This window comes from Dermacentor variabilis, chromosome 3 (assembly GCF_050947875.1).
Source record: "Dermacentor variabilis isolate Ectoservices chromosome 3, ASM5094787v1, whole genome shotgun sequence".
NCBI classification, from domain to species: domain Eukaryota; kingdom Metazoa; phylum Arthropoda; class Arachnida; order Ixodida; family Ixodidae; genus Dermacentor; species Dermacentor variabilis.
In genome coordinates, this window is record NC_134570.1 from 76,792,237 (window position 1) to 76,806,078 (window position 13,842).

At 47.7% G+C, this 13,842-nt stretch overlaps 1 protein-coding gene across 1 annotated transcript in view; it reads left to right on the forward strand.

Annotated features, from left to right (window-relative positions):
- Nucleotides 1-13,842, forward strand: part of LOC142575899 (uncharacterized) — an 87,573-nt gene that overhangs the window by 7,132 nt on the left and 66,599 nt on the right. The gene's annotated exons all lie outside the window — the stretch shown is intronic.

Below are 13,842 nucleotides of genomic sequence, written 5' to 3' on the forward strand. Positions count from 1 at the left end.
TCTGTACAGATGTATCCTTCGAGAGCAAAGCAGCTTGCGTTCGGCGCAGCGAAGAACGCGGCTTCGTGTTTGTAGGGTGCCAGGATAGCAACAGGTCCTTTTTTTTTCTTCTTTTCAGGCGCAATCAGTTTCGCAGGCTCTTCTGGCCGCTGGGTATGACAACTCGAGAGTCACTTTGCAAACTTATTGACATGCAGTGCTCAGCACATGCAAAGCTGGTTGACTGTCGTTATATAGTAAAACAAAACAAGAGGGGTTGTTCTCCACAAACGACGCGCCGATACTGTAACTAGGCCAATCGGTCAAGTTCAGTGGCAGCAGACGGCCAGGTTGTTGGCTTCGTGTTGCGCCCAATGCGCTAAGATATGTACAGACACGTTGGTACGCGTGGTTTCGAGGTCGACGGTCCAGCGTTCGAGCGGCGAAGGAACAAGCAACGCCATGGGGCGACGAAAAAGAGCAAAATAACCGGCGCCTTGGGCGAGGGGGCAGCAAAAGTCAATGAAGGTGATATGCCAGAATGAGATATGGCCGCCAGGAATCGTGTAAGTCGTCCTTTCTTTTTCTTTTGTTGTTATTATAATGTTTTTTTCTTACCGGCAGCACCCTATTAGCGTCAAGAAAAGCAAGTATATATATATACTTAGTGTATCAAGAAATCGTCGTGCACGGACATGCGCAGCTATACTAAGATTACTGCAGAGAGAAAGGAATCAATTTACGCGTGCAGCAAACAGGGAGCGTATTCATAAAAAAACTGCTTATGCTTTATTTTTTCATAAGAGCAAGCAGCCGCCAATCATCACGAGACGTTGGACATATCACCGTATAGGCGGCTGGCCAGTAAAAAACAGTACTTAGCAATGAAACTCGTATAAGCGGTTTCTCATCGGTCGGAGGCCCTCATTAACAAATGTTCGCTGTCATTATTGGCTGGCACTTCTTAGAGACTTACCACTTAGCTCGCTTTCACAGTAAAGCTCTAGCGCTCGAGCTGTTCGCATAAGAATATATGGACATGCTATTAGCGAAGGCGGCTGCCGCAAGTCAAGCTACAGTTAAAAAGAAAAAAAAACTGAATTTGATTTCTCTTTCTCGCGGTACATACGACGCACTTTCACGCGTAACAAAACAGTGACAAGCAGTTCTTAAGCGTAGTAAACTTTCTTCTTCTTTTTTTCCGTTCTAATGTCTGAGAGAGGAGCGAACAAAAACGCGTTTCGTCTATGCACAATAAGCTTGAGCCTGTATGCTGAAAAAGAATGTGGTACGCCGGTGCAGTTTGTTAGAACTGACGTTGTGCCAATTGGGGCAGCTGGCCTAATGTTAGCAGCTGTGGTTCCGTGGGCCCGTATTAAGAAAACTTTTCTTACCGCCGTCTGTTGGCCACCACCGCGTCTTCAGTCTCGTTATCATGCCGGTCGTTACACGAGTGGCATAGTGCCAGAATGCCATCCAGTAAGCAAATGTTGTCACATGAAGGAAGGTTTGTGGATAAGGACTATGGGCACCGTTGGCCGAATTTACAAAGCTTTGCTTTCATAAGTGAATCTTGCCACTGGCCGGCAGCCTTCGCTAACGATAAGTCAATCAGGATGGTCTGAATATTTATCTTACGAACAATTATAGCGTGGAGCTTTTCTCCGAATACAGCGCCATATGATAATAAATTATATTTCACTGTATAGAGGTAATTGTGTTATCTTTGTGATATGGTAGCCTCTCAATCAGACACAGTTAAGAAAAAAAAAAAGAAAGAGGGAGGCTCCCGTCTCCTGTGACGCGTAACCCCCATAGATGGATAAATGGCGACATACTGCGGCGCGCACAACTCACCTATACCGTCTAGCAGAACACGCCTGTCATAGCTCCACGTGTTCCTCTATACGTTTCATCTCGCCGTCAAAGACCGTCTCCCGCCCGCGTCCGAGAACTTCAACGCAGTTTTGTCACGCCGAGGTCGTGTATCCCAAACAAGTCCGCTCTCCTGGCGTCCAACTTTCGGTAGCTGTCTTTGTATCGGGGACACCGAACAACCTGCAATGATTAGCCGATGCGTCGCGTCTAAATCGGGGACCCGCAAAGGCTATTCAGTAGGAGTTCGTCCTCGGCTCGCCGTCGACCTCGTTTCGGCGCTAGATCGAGCCGCCCTCGCGGTATAGAAACACAATCAGTCAGAGGGACCAAAAAGAGACGACAGCGCCAATAATGCTAAAGTTTGCTCTGTTTGCCACTCTTGCACAGCTGGCGCCAACTTTCGTTTCGCTCTCGGATGTAGCTCGTAGAACGCCAATTCTCAACGTCAATTGTGACGTCGCCAGGAAAAGAAGATGTCGGGCAGTCTTTTTTTTTTTTTATCGATATAAGCGAGAGTAGGCAGCTGATGTCGAATTGCTTCAGGAAGAACGCCACTGAAATGAATTTCGCTTGAGCTGAACGATTCCGAAGGCTCTGGGCAGTTTCTTGTCGGCTGACTGAGCTACCGATAAGCCGAACGAATTCTCCTGGAACGAAGCTTACGATACGTGAAAAACGTATTGCTATGGATTTGTGGACTTGCTCCGTGAGTGATGCTTCGTGTACAAGTGGTGTGTGTAGACATATAGGCACGCTATTCACATGAGCAAAAGCCTAACCACACTGACATATTCGTTACTTCATAGAATACCAAGGAACACGTTTCCCTCATCCCTAAACTGACTGGAGTAAAATGCACGCAACTTAAACCTACATTTCTTCACCAGCTTAAGCTCTAACATAAGAAGCGTGCAGCAACTCGACAAGCGCAAACGCAGTCGTGCGAGCACTGCAAGCAGGTCTTGTTTGACGCAAAAGCTCTACACGAAATAAACATCGGTCCGCTTTGACTGAAACACTGAGAACGCCCACAGAAAGGAAAGCTTTCACGATCACTTCCTTGTCAAAGGCAAGGACGTTAAATTAGCGCAGGAAAAAAATGCCGCGTATAATTACGACGCTGCAGTTTACGCTCCACCCTCGCTCGGCCGTATATCATCCATGACATAACAGGTTGCGTCACTCTCGCGTGCAAACGTGAACTCTTCGTTCGAAGCCACGGCGCAGAGTAAGAGCCGCACACACCCCGTCTCTCTCTCTCTCTTTCTCTCTATATTTCACCCTCTCACCAATCCTGCTGCTGCCCTTTTTTCTCCGCCAGGAAGCTCAGTCGAACAGTCATTCATTGTGGGTGAGCGAGCCCGAAATGTAGAACAGGAAACATTTGCAACCAAGGTTAGTCCGATATGTAGGCAAAAGGAACTGATCGCGCGGAGGCTGCCTGCATAATGGACAACGGCGCATACGTAAGACTCCGTTATGATGCTGCTCGGGAAAAAAATAAAAAATGGAGCGCGCCTATGTTCGCGGCTGGGAGGCGTGGTGTGCCAGGTCTCTCCGTCAAGAACAATGGCCTTTCGTCACTGATGACGTATGAGTGCTGAGGCAAAGTGCGGAGAGACGCGTGTGAGTCCTGTGAATGAAGATCGAAAGTAGGACAAGGTGGCGGCATTTAGCGGAACGATAGAGCTGTACGCGAGTTGTACAAAACCGCACCTGAACGCTCGTGTTCAATTGTACAATTGTGATGAAACAGTCATAGGTTTTTTTTTCTCTCTTGTTTCATGAAAGTACTGTGTATGCTTTGTTGACTTGTGGTCGCTTAAGTTTCATTGTTTTACGGCTTTACAATGCTAGTTTTAGTGTGAACTGTTCAAGGACCCTGCCACCTCTTTACATAAGTACCAGCGTGCAATATTTGCCGAGTGTGTGCGAGCTACCTTGAAAAGCAGTCAGCGCGCATTGTGATTGGCATCTGTGACGGCATTGTCGCGTTCCAGTGGTCAACATTATGCTAGATGTATGCCCTTCTGTGGCCAGTCGCCCTTCATGTGTGTGTCTCTGTGTGTGTGCATTTTTTTTAACCATTTCCTCTCTGTCCTCTATTTAACCCCTACTTCCGAACCGCAGTGTAGAGAAGCAAACTGGAGACTAATATCTGGTTAACCTTCCTGCCTTTCCTCTTCACCTCGCTCTCTCTCTCTCTCTCCCTTGTCGGCAGTCGCCCTACTAGTGTATAGGACGATGAAGAAGGCCAGGTGACACCATCGTCCAACACTTCAGCGAGTTTGCTGGATCCGCGAAAAACGTCGGTCATGTGTAGTCAGATAATCAGCCGATGATTCTTTGCGACCAAGGAGGATTTCTAAGAGGTGTGCCTGCGATAGAGCAGCCCACAATTTCAGCGCCAGAAAATTTTTGCCTGTTTTTCTTACTAAATGTGCGTGTAGCACGTTAGTTCCACCCTATCACTAGTCCGAGTTTCGCTACGCCTACGTAATCAGCACGATGGGCTGGTCGTAATTGATTTCCTTTGATAAGACAAGAGTAGAATCGTGCGAAATCATTGCGTCATATCGAACTTGTTCTCTTTCTTTTTCCTTTTTCTTTCTTTTTAACGTGAAAACCATCCAATGTGTATGATTGGCGCTAACGAGTTAAGGTGTTATCATTTTGCACGTTTCTATTCGCTCTCAGAGAAACCGACTGCGTATGGGGGGGGGGGGGGGGCGCTATCGCTTGCTACGAGCTAGCGCGTTGCCACTTCGCAGCAGCTGTGTGTAATTGCATTTTTATTTGTCTGCCTCTTTTTTTTTTCCTTCTTCGTTTGCACTACCCTGACACCGCGGGAGGAGTCACGACTTTCTGACTTTCGCCTAGATGAGCCTGAGGACTGGATATAGCACGCACGCGAGGTGAAGTCGTCGGCATATGTTTACTCTGGTTAATGAATTTGCCTGGATGATTCAAGCTCGCGTGGGCGTTCTCCTCTGCGAAGGTAAGGTGTTCAATGTCAAATAACGAGCAAGACGTTCAGACAACCTTGCAGCTTTCCTACGTACGAGTCTGTCTTAGTCGTATCACATGTATCGACGAGGTCGGTCGTGGCTTGTCTGGGCGTATACGTATACCGTCTTTCATCGGTTGGCCCGCGACAGATGCGTTTCCTTATGACCATTGCTCGCAGTACAGCAGCGAACGGAGAGGGTTTGGGAAGGGTGTAACAATAACGAGAAAGCTCGTTGTGAAACGCCCTTTGTATTGTATTTTATTATAATTAGATTTTCTGATCCTGTGCCCGGTGTCAATGCCATATTATCACTGCTTCTACAATTATTTGCGGTATGATTAACGCGGCGACTTTCTCGTATACGGCGCTGATAAAAACCGAGAGCAAGTAAAAGAGGTTCCATGGGGTTGCCAAACATCTATCGCGTAAAGTGAATGTTCAGGTGCCCTAAAATGCACTGACAAAAAAGTTCTAGCTTTGCTTTTTCTTTTTTTCTTTTGTTTTGTATTATAAGAAATGTTGCTAATTATGAAGCACAATGTTCGGTCAATACTGCTAGACGTCACGCATGTAGTACGTCACACTATTCACATATTATCCCAGTCAGTAAAATATTATTGTTTTGGTGTGGCTACAGCTATTCAAGTTTAATATATATTCGGGCAGTTGCATAAACAAAAACTATACCGTAAGGATAAGCTGCCTTCAGAAAAATTATTATCCCTGGGTATGTTTTACGTGCCACAAGTAATAATCAGTTTCATATGCTGCCGAAAATGTCATCGAAATTCGCAATCCCGCAATCATCCACAGTATAATTTTTTTTTGCTTTGGAAGAATTAGCCGGGCAATTTCAAAGAATGGCCATAAGAAACTTAGAGTGTGTAAAGCTGTGTTGACCGAAGACGAAGTAAAATGAATTAGCACGAAAACGTAAAGCGATTGGGCCACCTTTTCGCAAGAACGTTGTTACGCTCGAACTGTTCGTAAGAGCTCAGCCGGTCTTTGGCAAACAGCACTTTGAACGAAAAGATTTCTTTTTTTTTAAAGTTAGGCCTTTAATGTTCACTGATTCAATAATAATATGTTTGTGGAGAACAGAAGTGTCCAAGAACACCATGATCTAAGAACTGTCGTGTCTAGTTCACAGTTGAAAGGCACTGCTTGCTTACTTTAGGTGTTCAAATTCTTTCTTAATGCGAAGCGCTTTTGTCTGAGTCAACCCAGTTTCCTTCATGTATCTCGCCGTTTTCGTGGGCCGATTCCGAATATAGTGCAGTCTGTAACTTGAAAACTCTCGACAAGTGCGGCAGACGTCAAATTCTCTAATATCTATGCGCTGACACCTGAATATTAACTAAAGGATCCGTGCACATGAATCGCTTCTGTCGGTCGGCTGACACAAAAGAAATAATTTCTTATACATAGTGTTTACTTATGTCGAAAAACACAGTTAAACTTGTGATAACGCGAAGGTTCACTGCAGTGTGGTGCCATCCTGCGCGGAGTTGTCCCAGGAGGTTTAAAAAAAAAAAGATGTTTAATTGGCAGCCCCAACAGTTTCATACCTGCATAGCCGAACCCAGAGTTTATGTGTACTTCTTTCTTTATTTGAAGCACTTTATTTCATCCAACATCGTTGCACGTTTTGCTCCTCGATCTAACAATCAGCGCTTGTGCGAAATGAGGTGACAAAGCCTACATTGTTTCATTCATTTGCAGTATGCCGGCAGGCACAAGTGTCATACAGTTGGTTTTTCCGTCACGCATAAGACATGTTGACGTCCCGTATGACATCTTGCGACCAGGTGTCATCTGCACCTAATAGGCCCATATAGCAAAATAATAAAAAAAAAACAAAGAGAAGAAAAAAAACCGGCCTCTTGGTTTTAATGCTAACACGACGCAACCGGCGTGACATTGACGTTCTGGCTTTCCCAGTGCTTTCTATTCAGCTCACTGGTAATGCTCATGCGTTCGCTGCACGTCTATTTAATGGCACTTCGCCTGCACGCATCGACGACCCGCGAGGTGCCGTAAAATTTGGAACGCGTAACAAACTCGGTCCCGGAAGCGCAGATGAAACGAGAACGCATGAGCACGCGCAACACTGCATATGTACACATATACACGAGTGACGCGGACCATTGTCGGCTCAATGGGAACGGCCCCGGCTAACGCGGAAGGACACGCGTCACCGAGGGACAGTGATCCAATCGGAGGACCCGCTTTCGATGCAAAGCCCCCGTTCACACAGCCCGTATAGTGTAGGGTACACCCTTGGGCCAAGCCGTGCCTTCCGGATTGCCGACTTCCTAGTGAAAGCGAAAATGCCGGCGTGTAAACCAGTGTCAGGGAAATCGTGCCGAATCTATGTGCGTTGGACCAGTGTGGCCGAAATTACCAATACCTATAGGAAATGGCGTAGCAGGGTCGTTTACGCTGATCGAATGCAACTGTTTCTATTGATGTCGGAAAGACGTGCATTTAGGTCTCAACGCAGAACGCCAATGAAGCATTAAAAGAAAAGGCGTGATTAATTTTAGTATAACAAACCAACTCACAGCGATCGCTGTCATTGAGCGCCACAGAGAGAGAGAGAGAGAGAGAGAGAGAGAGAGAGAGAGAGAGAGAAAGGCAAAGGAGAGACAGGGAGGTTAACCAGAGATTATCTCCGGTTGGCTACCCTGTACTGGGGTAGGGGCAAGGGTATGCAATAGGTGAGAAAGAAAGAAGGATAAGAAAAAAGAAAAAAAACCTAAACACGCACGTACACACGGACTATTTCTTTGGGCACTGTCACGCAGCCCGCAAAGGCGTTCCTAGTCTTACGCAGTGTCACCGTACAGTCCTACGTCACACAGTGTACAGTCACAATTTGTCAGAAAGTCCCGTGTCTTTCAAGTATCGCAGCAGCGCCTTCATAGCGGATCGCGCTGATGTTCGCGTAGGCCAGGTTCCAAGGATCAAGGTTCCAAGGTTTTCTGTCATTGGGCGCTTGTCGAGTTTGTCTAAGGTGGCTGAGAGGACTGCTCTTTGTGGGTTAAAACGGCATGTCACGCCGTATCCATATATATGTGCCACAGGCATGTCACGCACTATTCATATATGTGTGTGTTCGTTCGATGTACTTACTATAATTAAATACGTATGTGCGCTGGCATTTAACAACGAGCGAGAACAACAATTTGTTCGTACGTCAACATGTTGCAAAACGTTTTTATTATTAGATTTCTTAATGCGACCTCATTCTATCCTCCATTACGCGAAAAACCGGCGTTGTAGTCGTCGGTGTGACCAAATGATGGTACCAAAAATGGCCAACGACAAAGAGTAAAAAAAAACACTCGGATTGACGTCAAATTACTCAGGAAAATTCCTTCAAACAAAGTAAATTAACGCCTTCGAAAACAACATTATGCGATTTTCGCTCTGGGTCGGAATCGAACCCGAGCCTCTGGGATGCGAGACGAGCACACTTGCCCGACGCCAAGACGGTTCCGCGATTCTGGTTGACTAAATGGTGCGCCTAGTGCGTGCGTCATCGCGCAAGTCACGTCGCGGCCATCTGGCTGACTAAAGGTACGGCCTATAGTGCGTGCGTGTTTTGGTACGTGGCAGCGCAGCCAATGGGCAGGAGGTGGCGCCACGCCATGGGTGCATAAATTCTGTGTATAAAATAAAAAGAGCATTAACGTCCAATTGAATGCCGCTGAACCGCCCTTCGAATTATGAACTCATCGCGGACAAGCGAGCGCGTTCAGCCGCTTGGCGCGTATTCAGTTGGTCTTACCGAGGCGCAGTTAAAACGCAGGCGAGAGCTCGTGCTGACAAGGAACGCGCAGAAAAAGAAAGTTAACATTTCACCGAAAGGGCTATAATGCTTTCGCATGCTCACACGTAAGCAGTCTTAAGTGTATCTGCCGATTTGTTTTCCTCCTGTGGTATACACAAGATGACGGAAACATAAAACAAGGAGGCGCTAGTGCCTACAACCATGACATCATTGGCTGATTACTAATTGGCTCAGTACGTATCATTAGAGTGAATGTGATCATCTGTATACATGCCTTGTCACATAGGTTACATAGGGAGCAAGATCAGTAGACGTTTTCGACACCTCGTTTCGAGAACTACGTTCAGTAGACGCTACAAACACTAATTCAATGCCTCTCCTGAATCCCCCAGAAGAGCGTACGCCGCAAATGGATACATATGCGGCAAAACAGCAGCAAAATTTGAGGCACAAAAAATAATAACTAATAAACAGGAGGAACACATATAAGCACCGAGGTATTACTTATAACAATTACGTTTCATGTTTGTCTACTCTATACAGTATATGCGTAACTAAAGCGCACACGCAATAAGAACGGGAAAGCAAAAAAGAAACGCATTGACAACCATTTTTCATGGAAGTTTAGCGATGCTACTGCTAACGCATATTTACTCGCATGGTCAAAAGCGAATACGCTTCGTTTTTGTTTTTAATATATGCACATCACATATGCTTCATAGGTCTCACGTAGAGATATTAAAAACAACGCGTATGAACTTCGTAGGTCCCGTGTTGTTCTAATCCCTCCATGTGTGTGGCTCTATATAACGCGGCATTTCTTCAACTCAAGGATGCAACCATATTCTTTACAATGGCCTGCTAAGTAGTTGCCGTGTGGACGCCTTTCATAACAGTGCACGCCTTCATGCGATGCCTTATAGCTTTCACTGTGTGCCGAAAAACAGGTTTCGAAGGACGCTTTCCTATACAGACTTTCACATTAGCAGTTGCCGGCAAAACTCCCGTCACCTCGAACGCCTGTATTCGTGAACGCAGCCTATTCATTTGCCCTCTCCATGAGCGCACACCCTTGTAACTGTTTGCATCCAGTATGGCCCCAACACTCGTCAGCAATTATGCAGACATAGATAATACGTTTTCGAGACGAATTCCTTCCGGCATATTCATGACTGGAGATTTCTTTTTTGCTTCTTCAGTGAACCTTCGCCGGCAGCTCAGCTAACGTCTACCGCAATAAAATTGTCGTTACGTCGCCGAGAACGGCGCGCCTTTATTCTGCGCGTTTCTAGTTGTGTGGACGAACTTTCGCTTGGCGCGCAGAGCGACAAAGAGCCGCGGCGACCATTTCCAAGTTCCAGCCGTTACACTGCGCAAACACAAAGGTCCCGAAGAGCGTAAGCGGGCCAGCGTAAGCGGCATGATTGTGCACCAGTCGTAAAAAACCAGGACAGCTACTGAGAAAGAGAGCACCTATAGTGCGGGAATGAGAGAGAGAGAAAAAAAAAGGTTAGCAGCTTATGAATTAGTGAAAGGTCGCGCGAGGCAGGCAAACTGGTGCAAAACAATGGGATCTAGAAGCGCCCGCGACGACGACCTGCCTGCTGCTGCAAAGTGTCACACGAATGCCCAGCAGCTGGCAGCTGGTTTGGGTCAGCCACAAAGCCACTTGAGGCTCCACCCGGAGGAAGATTATGAAGTTTTCCGTCTGGAAAGAAAATCTCTTTATCGCCGGCTAAAATGCCTTCTTCGACGCGGCTGGGAGATGCAGATAGGCCTATATTACACTGTGAATACTAAAACCCTCGTGTAACCTCCGCGCCTTTGAGGACAATGCGAGATAATGCACGAGCAATTAGACGCAGCCGTGGTTTCGCGCGCTTCTGCGACGTGCGAACAGAGAGCGTGGCGAGTAATGTGGCGTCGCCTGTTTAGGCTGTTTCTGTCTCGAGTCGTTTGGAGCGAAAGTCGATAAGCAGGCAGCCTAGCCCCGAGCGAGATCTAATTGCGTTCGTGGCTGCCGGCGTCTTTCTCACGTCGGAGTAAGCGGTGAGTAACACCGCGCAGTTTATAAACAGTGGCGCGAGATTAGCGCAGCAGATATCGCAGAAGCGGCACTCCCACGTCTGCAGCACCAAGAGTGTAGGCGCGTATACGCTCCCCTCGCCCACACTCTCTCCCGTTCGGCTGCTATTTACTGCGGGAGGTCATTAGCGGGTGAAGGTCGACGGAAGGCAACGAACGACCGAGAGAAGGTCAACAAGTGTGAAGTACGCTTGCATACAGGCTGCAATAGGGGAGACGTGCTCGGCACGTTCAAGGACACAGGTAGTGATAATCCCAATTTGTCGCTGTATGTGCTCTTTTTCTCGCATCGAGGTAGCACTGATATCTCTCGCAGTGTTGCAAGCCGAGCTTCGACTCTTATCGAAAGAGGTCAGCGCTCTCAGCAGTCTGTGTGACGCAGTATACGTCATGCATCGACTCGAGTGGAACTAGTTTATGCAGGCGTCAAGGGTTTAAAGACCAAAAGCGAACAGTTCTTCAGGCATCGGGGAGCAGCAGATGACAGGAAACAGCTTTCTTCCCACGCATGAGCACCTACGCAACTCTAATGAGGGCTTATCGAAGCAATGATATGGACAGAGAGAGAGAGAGATCGAGAGAGCTAGAGGGCATCGTTCGCGTACGCCTCTCACGTTCAACGGCGCGAAATCCTCGCGGAGGTAGCAAACCGAAGCCAAAAAATATTTGCGGCCGCTTCGACACGTGTGGTCCCATTGCGTTAAGCTGGCGGCGCGCGAGTAGTACGCGCACACTTCAGACGAGGGCCCCGTAAACATTTCACAACGGCTTTCTTGGCCATGAAAGCGCATGACCAAGGAGTATGTGCTCATATGTGTGTTATGAGGCTGTTGGTTCGTCGTTCTTGTTTGCCTCCTCTTCGCTTATTTATATCGATAATATTTTGCAATTCCGATGCTAGGTGTGCAACTGGCATGGCTAACGAAAACGCACGCACATAACATGCGGCGATGAGTGCACTCACAAAGAAAGAGAATCAGGCGCAGGAATAGTTGGCATGGTTCTTGAAGTTGAATTGCAGCATAACACTTCCCTGTATGTCAAACGCTGTAAAGAAGCCAAAGCCTCTCGTATACGGTACTGCGTATTTTGCAGTGTGTCCAGGACAACGGTACGTCCTCACTTGCGGAAATAAGCGCGCGCCGCGTTCCGAGAGAGAGAGAGATTCTTCATTGGGGATGAAAGGTGGGGCTAAGCGCTCTGATTTTCCCCTTATAAAACAAATGTAAAGAAGGTGAGCAGGCTAAGGGCCTTTTGATAGGGGCCCACCGTTCCAAACCGGCACTGAGGAATTTAGCCATTAGAAGAGAGAGAGAGAGAGAGAGATTAGTATTGTTGCTCACCGGATTAACGACCAGACGACTTCAGTCCAGGCCACCTCTGTCACCTTCTATTTATGGCGGATATAATGCGCGCCGCCATGCACTCTTGCTCCTGGAAAGTGGTGGCCATCGTAGACACCTACGGCTAGGAGGTAGGGATAGGGGGGTGGGATAAGGCCGTGAAGGAGGTGGAGGATGACATATCCGCAAGATATGATAAGTGTTCAGGTGGTCGCGGCAGTGTATTCAGGGAGGGCGATCTCCTGTGAGACTTCGGTGAACGTGGCAGCGGGCTGGAGTGGGCGGAGTGTCTGACGACACCTTTCGGATGACGGTGCCTTGTTCACTGGTGATATACGGTTGTAAAGCAGGGAATTCGCAGGAGGCATGCCGGTATGGTTTGAGGGAAGTTGAGGCTTTCGAGCTCGACTGGGTAGATGCGAAGATGACGGGAGCCTGGAGAAGGATTTCTCGAGCTAGCAGGCATGCCCTTGTCACCTGGGGTTCAGATGATTTCGATGAGCGAGTGTGGCCTATGTAGGTGGCATTCTATTTGTCGTGCGACGTCTGTTGGGAGCGGGTTATCTATCAGACACCGACACGTTACCATGGGATAGGTGAATATAATGGGGAATGAGGAAGGGGACCCTGATGATTGTGAGTGATATCCCAATTATATGTAATTCTGCCCTGCGTGGTCCCATGAGAGAATGAACGGCTTTACGAATTGTATAAGAAGGGTGACTTGTGGCAACTGTGTCCGTGTGTATTACAGGCATGCTGGCATCTGTGTAAAAGAAAGATTGGCGAGGATTGCGGATAATGTTACGAACATGGGGCTTGATGTGAGTTGGGCTGAATTTAGTCGTGTATGCATGTGCCGAGGCAGCGTTAATTTTGAAAAATGTGAGCGAGTAGCAATGGGGGAACCGACATGGCGTGGAGGGTGATGGGAGGGTGGGCGGTGAATTTTATTGCTTAGCTGGGTGACATTGTGTTGTCTCTGCCGAGCGAAGATTCCATGTTAAACGTCGCAAGGTATTGTGTGCTCTCCGTTATAAAATTTGCAGCGTAGAGCCGCAGCCGGCAAACGCAATTCATTATCTTTGCAACTTCGAGCCCAACAAAAGCAGATCGGAGAAAAGCTAGACGGTGGGAACAGTGAAGCCGCAACAGCTTTCGCTTGCCTTTCGCAACGTATGGTCGCGAACGATTCACCGGCAGGAATAGAAGTAAAGGAAGAGGTGGTAACAAGACGGGGTGGCATTGCGTGGGCCAACCCCACCTAACACTCACGTGTCTATCTTCTTTTTATTGTTATTTGGCCGCTTTCGCATACGCTCACTGCGGAGAAACTGTCAAGGCGGTAATTGCTTTTCGAGCCTGACGAAACCTTCATGCAGGCGCTAATTGTCTTCTGGCTCGCTTAAAGAAGATTACTTTTATGAAAGAGATCAAAGGTCCAAACGAGACGATGACGAAATTTCTGTCAAGGAGCCCACAGGGCGCCAAACGATCGCCGACCCATTTCTGGGTATACTTCAAGTCGACGCCATTTCTCGTTGAAAGGCATGGCCGGTCTCGGGCGCACCCCAAGAGCGATTGAAGCGCTGGCCGCGATCCAAGCCGTCACGTGGGTGCATGCAGTCACTGTGCGGAGACGGTCGTGAAAACCGGCTCAGAAACTGTCGTTAATCGTGCGAGGCACGCTGAAGGCATATATATCACATGCGCTCGGATTCACATACACCCCCGCCTACCGCAATTAAGTC